This window comes from Cavia porcellus, unplaced genomic scaffold, assembly GCF_034190915.1.
Source record: "Cavia porcellus strain 051 isolate PalLab524CR breed Dunkin Hartley unplaced genomic scaffold, mCavPor4.1 scaffold_3, whole genome shotgun sequence".
NCBI lineage: Eukaryota > Metazoa > Chordata > Mammalia > Rodentia > Caviidae > Cavia > Cavia porcellus.
This window is the reverse complement of record NW_026947486.1, coordinates 105,182,767-105,195,194: the sequence shown is the minus strand read 5'-3', so window position 1 is coordinate 105,195,194 and position 12,428 is coordinate 105,182,767. Positions and strand designations below refer to the sequence as shown.

At 35.0% G+C, this 12,428-nt stretch overlaps 1 pseudogene; it reads right to left on the bottom strand.

Annotated features, from left to right (window-relative positions):
- Positions 1–1,022: 1,022 nt before the first annotated feature.
- LOC100715666 (ubiquitin carboxyl-terminal hydrolase 44-like) overlaps positions 1,023–12,428 on the bottom strand; it is a 32,256-nt pseudogene continuing 20,850 nt past the window's right edge.

Here is a 12,428-nt window from a genome sequence, read left to right as displayed (position 1 = left end):
CTCGGCCTATGAAGATTTTTTCTTCAAGGCTTTTTTATTCCTTTGACCTAATAAGCTATACAAAGCTTTAAGAGATACAGTGTTATCAAGGATATAGAATGAGCTCGTATCCAAGATAAGACCTAAAACATGATACATTGCTTTGGCAAATTCAAATAAATCCCAGCTATCCTTTTATTTTCATATCCATAGTTACAAAGTTCACCTAAAAATACATTCGTAAATCTGCCATTTTCATTTAGATATGGTTAGACTACACCAAATGAAGAAAACTTTAAAAAAAAAAACATTTTGTTTGTGTTTTGAGACGAGGTCTTATTATGCAGTTCAGGCTGGCCTTGAACTCACTATGAAGCCCAGGCTGTCTTCAAACTGATGGTGATCCTCCTGCCTCAGCCTCCAACAACTGTTAAAATTTTAAACCAAATTCCATTAACCAAGTTAAAGTGCCTTCTGATCCCTGTTGTGCGCAGAGCCTGGGGAACGTCACTGAGTGTGACTGTTGAGTGTGCTGCCTTGACATTCGGCTTTCAGTGCTTTAGCTCAGCTCCTTTCACAGGTGACTTCAGTAAACAAATTGCCTGCAAGAAAAGTCCGTTTCCTTTTTTTTTTTTTTTTTTTTTTTTTTTGGTTAAGACTATTTGTGAAGAAATTGTCCAACTTTTCATCTATTTAAAATTTGTATAGAAAACAATTACAAAAGATAAATAACAAATGTTTATAAAATGCCTCTCTGCATTTCTTCAATAGATTGTACAAATTCATGATGTGAATTAATTAAGACTTCCAGTGTAAGAAGTAAGATGAGCCTAAGCCTCAGGCAAGCAGTTTAAAACAACCAAGCAATCATAAAACACGTATTTATGTTTCATCTCTGCAAAAAAAGTTTTGTTAAATACAAAATATATAAATGTAGTGTGCACTGATTCATAAGTAAAGGAAAAAAAGCTTAAAATTTCAAGTAACTCAGTCCTTTAAACAAGTCTGTATACAAATTTCAAGAAGCAAACCGCCATCATGGGTCAGGCAAGGCTTTTGCTAGAAGGGGTGTCCATGCATTCCTTGGGATGCTGGCGGTGACCTAGGAGCTCTGATGTTGCCTCTGAGAGTCACATCTGGTGCAGAACAGGATGCAAGCCTGGGCCTATGCAGTGCACATGCTCAGCTTGGAATCGTTGCAGTGCACCCAGAATGTTCCTTCAGAATCATAGCAGGAGACAGTGTAGTGTCTCTTGCCTAACCCTTTTCCATGATGCATCATTATAGAAGACAGACCAGCCATAGAGAAAGCATTCGGGTCTGAGAAATTTTAAGCTCTCCTTGAAGTAATAGGGCTCCATTTTAAGACTTTCTTAAAGCCAAGCTGAGCACCGACCTTCTCTCTGTTATTATGTCCTGACCACCTGAACTTCTTGAGGTACAGGCTGAGAACCTGAGACGGTCAGCAGCAGTACAAGAGCTGTTGCTAGGCTTTGAGGGGAAGCTTCTATGCTTTGAGTTACACTGGTCACATGTCTATATCTTTCCTTCTAACACTTCAGTTTCTATGAATTTGGCCAACATTTCACTAACCAAACATGGCTGCGAGGTAGCATCTTTTCCACTGCACTGGTATCTTTCTGGAAATTCCAGTGACAAGTTCCGGAAAGTTTTTATGGTCTTTGATTTGTTGTCACATGCAAGACATGTAACCTGCCCAAAAATTTTCCATGAAAAATATTATTTACAACATTCAGAAATGGCTTGACCAGTTTCCTTTGAGAATTATGAAGGAGTGCAGGCAACATTCTAGTCTCTAGTTCATATTCTATTTTATCCAAAATTTCACAAAGAAATTCCTGAGTATCCCAATGGGCATAACCCTGAAAAGCAAGAATGACCCTCCATATTGAGTGGAGCATAGCAAAGGATGAGACCAGAGTCCACTTGCCAGACCTCATGACCTGGAATAAGGTATTCAATTCACAAAAGAAAAATACTGTGTGAACTTAGCTCTCTAGGTGAATAAGTTCTGTATTTCTACTTTTTGATGCTCCACTATTGAGTCCCGATGAGATATATTTGGATGTCTGGAGCAAAGAAAGCCTGGTTCTTTTTCCTGGCAATCATTCATTTGATACACCACGGTATCTGTCCCGGAAGGATGGTATTGTGAGATCTTATCACCAGCAATCACAACCAGCCATGGTTCAGATCAAACTCAAAAAATACTGCCAAAAATAAGTAAGTTACTGCACACTTTAAGAATAGAACTCATATTGCAAATATTTCCCAAATTTCTCAATCCTGTTGCACCAAGAGTCACTACCTTGTTTAACTGAGGCAGTACCAATGTTTTTCAATCATTCATCTTCTGAGGTAGACACTATTTTCTCCCTTGCTGGTGATGCTGGGTTTTGTGGGGGGATCTGAGCAGGAACCATTTCGATCATGGCAGATTGAGCTGCACCTTGCAAATGTAAACTCTTTCTGGGAGGCGTGCTTCGTTTCCAGTTCTGCTTTCACTTGATACTCTAACAATTCTCGTGTCCTCTTCCATTTTTCTTGTTGCTTCTATTTTTTCTTGAAATTGTTCTTCTTGCTTTTTTCTTCCAGTGCGTGAGTATTCAAATCAAGTCCAAAAGATTTTCCCAAGGACCATCCTTCTCCTGTGCCGAGCAGCAGTCCACATTTGATCTTCACTCTGAAGTGGGCACTGGGCATCATCATGTAAGAAGTAAGAATCATCACTTGCATCGACATGTGAAACCCTTCCTCAATGAGTTGTACAGTAATTCTGGCTTTGGATTGCAGGTAATTAACTTCATAACAATTTCCTATGTTTGACTGCACTGTCATTTGGGACATAACCATCATAAGGATAACTGAAAACGTATTTTATTCACATGCAATGCAGTGAAAATGCTTTCTTGAAAGTACTTGAGTGCATGCTTTTCAGGATAGCATCCACAGGCAACATGGGGTCATATGAGGACGGTCCAGATGAACACAGCTGTACTGAATCCACACAATGCAATTTCTGAGGGCTGAGAATGAAATGACTTTGAGCAAGCTGCAAATGCCCAATGTGTTTGCACTAATTCACCGATAAAACTTATTTAACCCATCTGAGAAAAACATAATCCAAATATGCTTGTGTTCACAACACCTGAGGCATCTGAAAACTGCCCTAGCCCGAGCGCTCATTTTAGTGCCAGCTACAGGCCCTGCTCCCCTCTTCACTGATTACTGTTGATCGTGAAGGAACATTAATTCTTTAATCATTTAATATGGTAAATATTTTTTCTAAAGTTCTGATGACTATAGGGTTTTTAATCAATGCTCTTTATCAGTTTTTACAATGTCTTGCTCTTCCTGTTTCTGAGATTTTTTTTTAAGTGAATGTATGCTCTCACTAAATATGAGTGCTGGATCTTGTCAATGATTTAGGTACATCTAGTGAGAAGATTGATTTATAAAAATAGAACTAATGTATTACTATGATGAATTATTTTATTGGTTTTTGAACTTTTTATTTTGTTTTAAAGTAACCAAATTTTAATATTAAACTATGGTGAAAAATATAAGTTCATTTCATTGAAATGTATTATGAGAACAATTACAAGATGTTCTTTTATTTATTTATTTTGTCTTTTTGAGACACGGTTTCCCTAATGCAGCTCAGGCTGTCCTTGAACTCAAAGAAATCTTCCTACCTTAGCCTCTGGAGTGCTGAGATTTCAAGCATGAGCCACCATGTGTAGTTGTAAGTGTTCTTTCATTGAAAGGTGTTTATCTGTCTTTTTAGCCTGGATCATTTTAATTAAAAAATGTATTTTCCCTTGATATAAACAATAGTTTTATTTACCAAATTACTCTATGGTTTCCAAAGATGAAGTTTCAATGTAGATTTATATTGTTATCTATACTGAATCATATACACTAAAAAGAGTTCAAAAAATTTCATTAGTCTTGAGAACAGAGTGTTCTGTCACAAGTGTTTCCTCTTTTCCCCAAAAAAGACATTTTCCAGCACACTAGATAGTTCTCTCCAGGCCATGGCACACAGCTTGTCATGATCGTGGGTGCACCGTGAACTCTGCCCTGTCTGCTAATTCACTACTTTACACTTTCCATACACTCGTCTCTTGCTTAGAAGAATAGAAGTTTTGTTCTCTTTCACCCCATTTATAAACAGTAAGACGGCAATAATAAACCTTGGGCTGGGAATTGTTAGTAAAAATGAAGAGAGCTATCCTGCCTTAGCAAGGTAGAACACTGCTACTGATTATGATTTGAGGAACCCTAATGTTTTGCACCAGTATCCTACCATCGTTGAAATGTGAACCAATCTCATATTCCTGGGTTAAACTGAGGACAAACCATTCGTTCATTTCATCTCTGGTTTTATCATTTCCTTAAAGAGCGACTCATGAAAATCAATTGCATTTCATACAAAAACAATGAAAATGAAAAAAATCAGAAATTAAAAGTACAATAACATTTATAATTACTCCAAAAAATGGAGTACTGAGGTATATATTTACTCAGACATATACCGGTCTAGTAAACTCAAAACTACAAAATGCTGATGAAAGGAATTAAATGCATTCTGAGACATTCTGTCGCTTATTGTTTAGGCTAGTCATAATAAATAGCATTACAGACATGATTGGATTTATGGATACCATTTCATCTTTAATTTCTGTTATTATTTGTTTGCTCCTCTGCTGGCTTCTTTTGGGAGTTACATGAATATTTTTAGTCTATGTTTGAGAATACATATCTCTATTATTTTAGTTAGTGCTGTAGGCATTACTATATATAGTAATTATGCCCTAATTATCTTTCCATTGTCTAACTTGAATAAATATTTAATCATGTTAGTGAAGTTTAGAGACCTTTTCATTACATAGGTCTTCACTCTATGTTATCGGTTTTACTTTACAACGTTAGAAAATTTCATCAGACAATATTATAATTTTTGTTTCACTCATCAAACATATTTTAAAGTATTCAAAGTGGTAAGAATTTATCTGTTCACCCACGTATGTACCAAATTTGTTTTTTCTTTATTCTTGATTTGCAAGTATCCTTTGGGAAACATTTCCTTTCTTTATGAAGAACTCTCTTTAGTAGTTATTTTAGAGCCAATCTTGAGAAAAGTTCTGTTAGTTGGCCATAATTTAAGAATGTCTTTATTTGACTTTTATTCTTTTTTAAAATTTTATTTTAAAGAGGGTAAAATTAAATAGAACAAAACAGATCATAAGAAAGCAATGTAAGAGACACAGATTTCAAAGCACAACTGGAGATCTTCACTGTATAACACTGTTTCTTGTTTTATGCCAAATAGTTGTCCATGTCTTCACATACAATGAATTCATACAAAAAATAGTATAAAACTGATCAGAACAGGATGATGAAGGCATTTTAGGTCTTCAAGAGCAGACAACAGGGAAGTCAACAATGGCTGCCATAATGTTTCTCGTTCTCTTCAAAATAGCTGTTTATACTTTCCTTTATGTTGAAATTAAACAACACAAAACAGACTAAAATCACTCTGAACAAAGAATAATAGTATTGCTGGATTTCACATCATGATGCTATGGGATCAGCACTGGGTACCTTAGTGTCTCTTTTTCTTCAAAGTAGCTGTTCATTTCATCACACATTATATAATCAACTCTCATAAACCTTTTAGAAGTTTGACGCATGCATGAGTCTTTAAATGTATACCTATTATTATTTCTGTATTAGAGGGAAAAACAAAGCAAAACAAGACAAAACAAAACAAATTCCTAGAAAAGGATGAAACAAAAAAGACATATAAACAACAAAGATCACAGAATACTGACAATGTAGGCTTTCGAAAGAAGATGGTTTGAGTACAATTAGGGTTGTTATTTTACATAATGATCTTCAAGGCTTCCTCAAATGCACAATTGTTCCAATCCAATGATTGTTAACTATTTTGTTCCAAGAACTTATAGAATTTGTGATACAATCATCTTAACTATCCTGTGTGTTTATATAATTTTAGACATTTTTTTCTTCCTTTTTCATTTTCCTCATTTTCCCTGAGATATTATTTTCCCCTTTAAGTAGATTCTTGTCCTTTCAATGTGTTGTTTGAGTTTTTTGTATCTTATGTACTCTTACCATTTCTTACACTAGAGAGACGGTATTTACACATGTGAGTTTGATTTATTTCACTTATGAATATGGTCTCAAGTTGCATCCATTATATATATATATATATATATATATATATATATATATATATCAATGTGATCATTATTTACAGCAGAATAATACTCTATTGTATAAAAGTACCACAACTTTTTTTAACCATTCCTCAGTTGATGGACACTTAGGTTGTTTCCAAGATCTGGCTATTACAAATTGTGCTGCTATAAACATGGGTGCACATATATCACTGTGGTGTGATGCTTTTAGTTCTTCTGGGAATATGCCCAGAAGTGGAATAGTTGGATCAAATGGGATCTCCAATCCCAGCTTTTTGAGCAATTTGCAAACTGATCTCTACAGTGCTTGCACCAGGCTACACTCCCTCCACAGAGCAGGAGATTTCCTTTTTCCCCACAGCCTTTCCAGCATTTGTTGTTGGTAGTTTTCTTGATCCTGGCCATTCTTTCTGGAGTGAGATAAAACCTCAGTGCTATTTTAATTTGCATTTCTCTGATGACCAATGATGCTGAACATTTTTAAATTTATTTATTTGTCATTTGTATTTTTCATCTGAGAACTGAGTATTCATGTCAGATGCCCATTTTTGAACACATCTTTGAATTTTGGGGGTCTGATTTTTTAATTCTTTGTATGTTTTAGACAGAAATCCTTTGTCTGAGGAATGGTTCACTAAGATTTTTCCCAATTTGTGGGTTTTCTTTTCACTGTGCAGAAGATTTCTTTTGACATGCAAAAACTCTTTAATAGGACACAATCCAGGTTATTGATACTGTGAAGTATTTTGTGTGCAGCTTGAATCTTGTTCATGAATTCTCTATCTACCCCTATGTCTTCAAGTTTTCTATCTACTTTGTCTTCGAACAAATTCAGTGTTTCTGTTTTAATATTCAGATCTTTGATCCATTTAGATTTTAGTTTAGTACATGGTGATAGGCATGGGTCTAGTTTTAGTTTTCGGCATATGGAGAGCCAGTTTTTCCAACACCATTTATTAAAGAGACTGTCGTTCTTCCAATGAACTTGTTTGGCCCCTTTATCAAAGATAAGGTGGTTAAGTGTGCTAGTATTTGTGGTTGTATCTTCTAATTTATTCCATTGATCTTCATATCTGTTTTTATTCCAGTACCATCTTGATTTTATTATAGTAGCTTTGTGGTATAACTTCAAGTCAGGGATTGTGATGCCTCCTGCCTTGCCTTTGTTGCTTAGAATTGCCTTTGCTATTGTAGGTCTCTTTTGGTTCCAGATGAATTTTAGGAGTGATTTCTCTAGATCTGTGAGGTATGCTAAGTGGTATTTTGATTGGGATTGCATTAAATCTGCATAACAATTTTGGGAGAATGGCCAATGTCTATTCTTCCTACCCATGAACAAGGATATCTTTCCATTTTCTGAGTTCCTCTTTGATTTCCTTTTCATGGTATTATAATATTCCATGTATGGGTCTTTCACTTCTTTTGTGAGATTAATTCCTAAGTATTTCATTTTGTTACTATTGTGACAGGTGTGGCTTCTCTTATTTCTCTCTCAGTGTTTTTTTTATCATGAATAAGTATTGGACCTTATCAAAAGCTTTTTCTGTATCTATAGAAATGATCATATGGCTCTTATTTTTGGCTCTATTGATATGGTGGATTACATTTATTGATTTGCATATGTTGAACCATCCCTGCATTCCTGGGATGAATCCCACTTGATCATGGTGTATAATCTTCTTGATAATTTGCTGCATTCTGTTTGCCAATATTTTATTGAGAATTTTTGCATCTATATTCATTAGGGAGATTGGCCTATAGTTCTCTTTTTTAGTTGAATCTTTCTCAGGTTTTGGTATTAGAGTAATGTTTACTTCCAGGAATGAGTTAGGGAGAACTGTTTCCCTTTCAGTTTCATTGAAGAGTTTGAGGAGTGTGGGCATTAAATCTTCTTTGAATTTCTTGTAGAATTCTTCAGTGATTTCATCTTGACTTGGGCTTTTCTTTGTTAGTAGAGATTCAATTACATTTTCAACTTCATTAATTGAAACTGGGTTATTCTGCAGTTTTACATCTTCTTGTCCCAGCTAATTCATATGTTTCTAGGAATTTGTCCATTTCTTCTGTGTCATCAAGCCTATGAGAATAGAGGTTCTCAAAATAGGTATTCATAATCTTATACATTTCCATAAGGTCTATAATGATTTCACCCTTTTCATTCCTTATTGCATGAATTAGAGTTTTTTCTTTCCTTTTTTAAAATAAGGTTAGCTAGAGGCCTGTCAATTTTATTTATTCTTTCAAAAAACCAACTTTTTGATTTATTGATTCTTTGTATTGTTTTCTTAGTCTCTATTGCATTGATTTCTGCTCTGACCTTTATAATTTCCTCCCTTCTTTTGGCTTTGGTCTTGACTTGCTCTTCTTTTCTAGATGTTTGCAGTGTAGCATCACTGTTTATTTGAGTTTGTTATGCTTTCCTGATGTCAGAGCTCACTACAATAAATTTTCCTCTGAGGACTGCTTTCATTGCATCCCACAGATTCCAGTCAAAGTATTTGTATTTTTGTTTGCATGTAAATATTGTTTAATTGCTTCTTTAATTTCCTCTGTGACCCTCTGATTACTCAGGAGTGTATTATTCAATTTCCATGTGTTTGTGGAGTTTTTGCAGTTTCTTTTGCCATTAATTTCTAGTTTCATGGCGTTATGATCCAATAACAAGCATGGGATAATTTCAATTTTTTGCATTTATTTAAGCATGTTCTGTGGGCTAGTATATGGTCTATTTTAGAGAACATTCCATGTACTGCTGAGAAGAGTGTATATTTTGATATTGTTGGGTAGAACCCTCTGTATACATTTACTAAGTCCATTTGTTCACAAGTGTAATTCAGATCTGCTATTTCTTTGCTGACTTTTTTGTCTTATTTATCTTTCCATTTGTGTCAATGGTGTATTAAGGTCTCCTGTTATAATTGTTTTATTGCTTATTTGATTTTTCATTTCTGTTAATATTTGTTTTCTATAGCTGTGTGCTCCCAAATTTGGTGCATATATATATATATATATATATATATATATATATATAAGATTTTTATCTCTTCCTCTTGAAGTTTATCCCTAACTATTGTGTAGTGGCCTTCTTTATCTCTCTGGATCATTTTTGGTTTGAAGTTAACATTGTCTGCAAACAGAATAACTACCCCTGCTCTTTAGGGGAATCCTATTGCATGGAATATTGTTTTTCATCCTTTGACTTTTAGTCTATGAGTTTGCTTTTGGGTTAGATGGGTTTCCTATATACAGCATTTTATTGGATATGGTTTTTTGATCCATTCTGCCAGTCTGTTTCTTTTAATTGGTGAATTGATGCCATTTACATTAATGGTTATAACTGATATATATTGGTTTATTTTTGACATGTTACCTTTCTGCCATTGCATCTTTACCTTTCCACTCTGTTTTATTGTCTGCCTTGCTTAGTGTTTTTTTCCTATATCTATGTAGAATGTCTTTCAGTATTATTTGTGGGGTTGGTTTGGTGGTCATGAAGTTCTTCACCTGTTCTTTGTCATGGAAGTATCTTGTTTCTCTATCCATTTTAAAGGACAGTTTTTCAGGGTACATCACTCTGGATTGGAAATCATTTTCCTTTGGGATCTGAAATAATTCACTCTATGCTCTTCTTGACTTTATTGTTTGTGTTGAGAAGTCTGCTGAGATCTGATAGGCTTTCCTTTATAGGTGATCTGTCTCATCTCTCTAGAGTTTCCATTCTCATGTTTGGGAAATTTTCAGCTATTCATTCTGTAAATAGTCTCTTGACTATTTTGTGTTGTCATCTTCCTTTTCATTTATACCTATCAATCTTACGTTGTTTTTTTTTTTTTTTGCATCATCTTGCAGTCGTTGAATTGTTATTTCCAGGCTCCTTGTTATTTTTAAAAAATCTTTTCTTTCCTGTTCACTAGCTGTAATCTTGTCTTTGAGGTCTGAAATTCTATCTTCACTTTCATTGAGTGATTATGCCAACTTTCAGTGGATTTTTTTTTTAAATCAGAACCAGTGATCAAACTCATGATAGCACACTTGCAAGGCAGGTGCTTATGCTGCTGAGCAAAATCCCCAGCTCCCATCGATGGAATTTTTTATTTTCTGTATCTTTGAATCTGCTTCATGAATTCTATTTATTTTTTATATTGTTCATTTCATAGTTTACATCTTTTTGCATTGTTCCTCTAATTTTTTAACTATGTCTTCTTTAGATGTAGTTAGCATTTCTTTCATTGTATTTATGTACTTATCATTCCTTCTTTTACCTGGGAGATTATTTCTGATTTGAGTTCTTTCATAGATTCCTGGAGTTGTTTTTTTAACTTCAATTGATATCATTTCAGGAATTTCAGGTGTATGGCTTACATTTTCTTCTGTGTCCATGTCTGCTAGTCTTGCTTGGGTTGGGCTGGAAGTTTGAGATTGCATTTTGTTTTTTTCATTTTGTCATTTTCCTATATTTTTGGGTTTTGAGCAATGTTTCAATACTTCCCCCATGCACTGGGAATCACCTAGCCCACTTTTGGCTACCAGGGCAGACTGCAGGCAATTGCTAGCCCTTTGGAGCTTGCTGGGCTTGGGCCAGTTGGGCCCACGGGGATTCCCCTGCATCCCAGGTTGATTTCAGATGTGCAGCATGGTCTTACTGGCTGGGAGCAATGTTCCAAGTTTTCCCCATGCGCTGAGATTCAACTTGCATGCATTCAGAGACTAGGACTGGATTTTGGCCCCTGCTAGCTGCTTGGAGTTTTCTGGGTGTGGCCTTGACTTGTATTGTTGAAGAATACTTATGTTAGATATAGATTCTGGCTGATAGGTTTTTTCAGCCCTTTAAAATGCTGTACCCGTTTCTTCTGAGATTCATAGTTATTTGTGAGAAATCCAGTTATTCACATCATCATTCCTTAAAGGTGATTCTGCTTAATTTAGAATGCATTTCATTGTTTCAGATTTTATTTATTTAATTATTATGGGCGTGAATTTCTTTGGGGTGATCTTTATGGGGTTACTGAGCTTGCTGAAACTGTGATTTTTGCCTTTCATAAAATTAGAGGAATTTTTAGCCAAAAGTTATTCAAATACTTTTTCAGCTTAAAGCCTTCTTGTTGACCTTCAGTGATATAACTTCTAGGTATTTTGACGGTCTCCATACAACTGAGACTCTGTTTTTGAATTAAAATTTTTCCTTTTATTTTCATTGTCAGTCATTTCTATTGGTCTTTTTTCAAGTTTATTATTTCTTTATCATCTCCATTCTGACACTGAGTCCATCAATTTGTGTTCATTGCATTTCTCGGTTCTAAGTTTTATACTGGGCACACACAGACACAAACACATACATATATACAGATAAACATATATGTATATATACTTACATACACACACATCTATTGACCAATCTATCTATATCTTTTTATTTTGCTGAGGTTTATAGCTTTCTATCCTCTATCCTTGCTTTGAGAGCCTTTTAGAGAAGCTTGCTAGACAGGTAATTTTGTATTTTATCTGTGCATATTTGTAGTTCATGTAGTTTACAATCATCTTGGGCATTGGTTGTATGTACATATTTCAGCATGTTTCTTTCTTTTTAGAAATTCTCTTCCCTGCCCCTCCCTTTCTCCTACTCTGATTTCTTTCTCCTGTTTTTCATTTCATTTTCATTCTCCTGTTGATTTTATTGGTCTTATCTCACATTAACGTGTACAATGTTCACATTATTTGGGGTTATTAGGTTCTTGTACATGGCACATCTTTACTCTTAGTTCCTCTTACCCTCATTTGCACCCCTCACCTTGTTCCCTGACACCACTTCCGTATGACAAGAGGTCTATCCCCTTGTCCCCTTCTATTCATCTTTTATCATTTTCCTTGTTTGTACTTTGCCTCACTCAAATAAGAAATACTATACTATACTTAAATATGTATGTCTGTTTTTTTCTCTCAACATTATATTTTCCAGGTGCATTCCTTTTTATGCAAATGCTTAAAATGTATCATTCTTTATAGTTGAGTAGTGCTCCATTATATACAGATACCATATTTTCTTTATTCAGTCATCTGCTGATGAGTGTACAGGCTGCCTCCAGGATTTAGCTATTATGAATTGTGCTACTGTAAACACTGGCATGCATGTGTCACTGTAGTACGATGACTTAAGCTCTCTGGGGAAGATACTTAGAAGGGAGAAAACTGGATCATACGGAA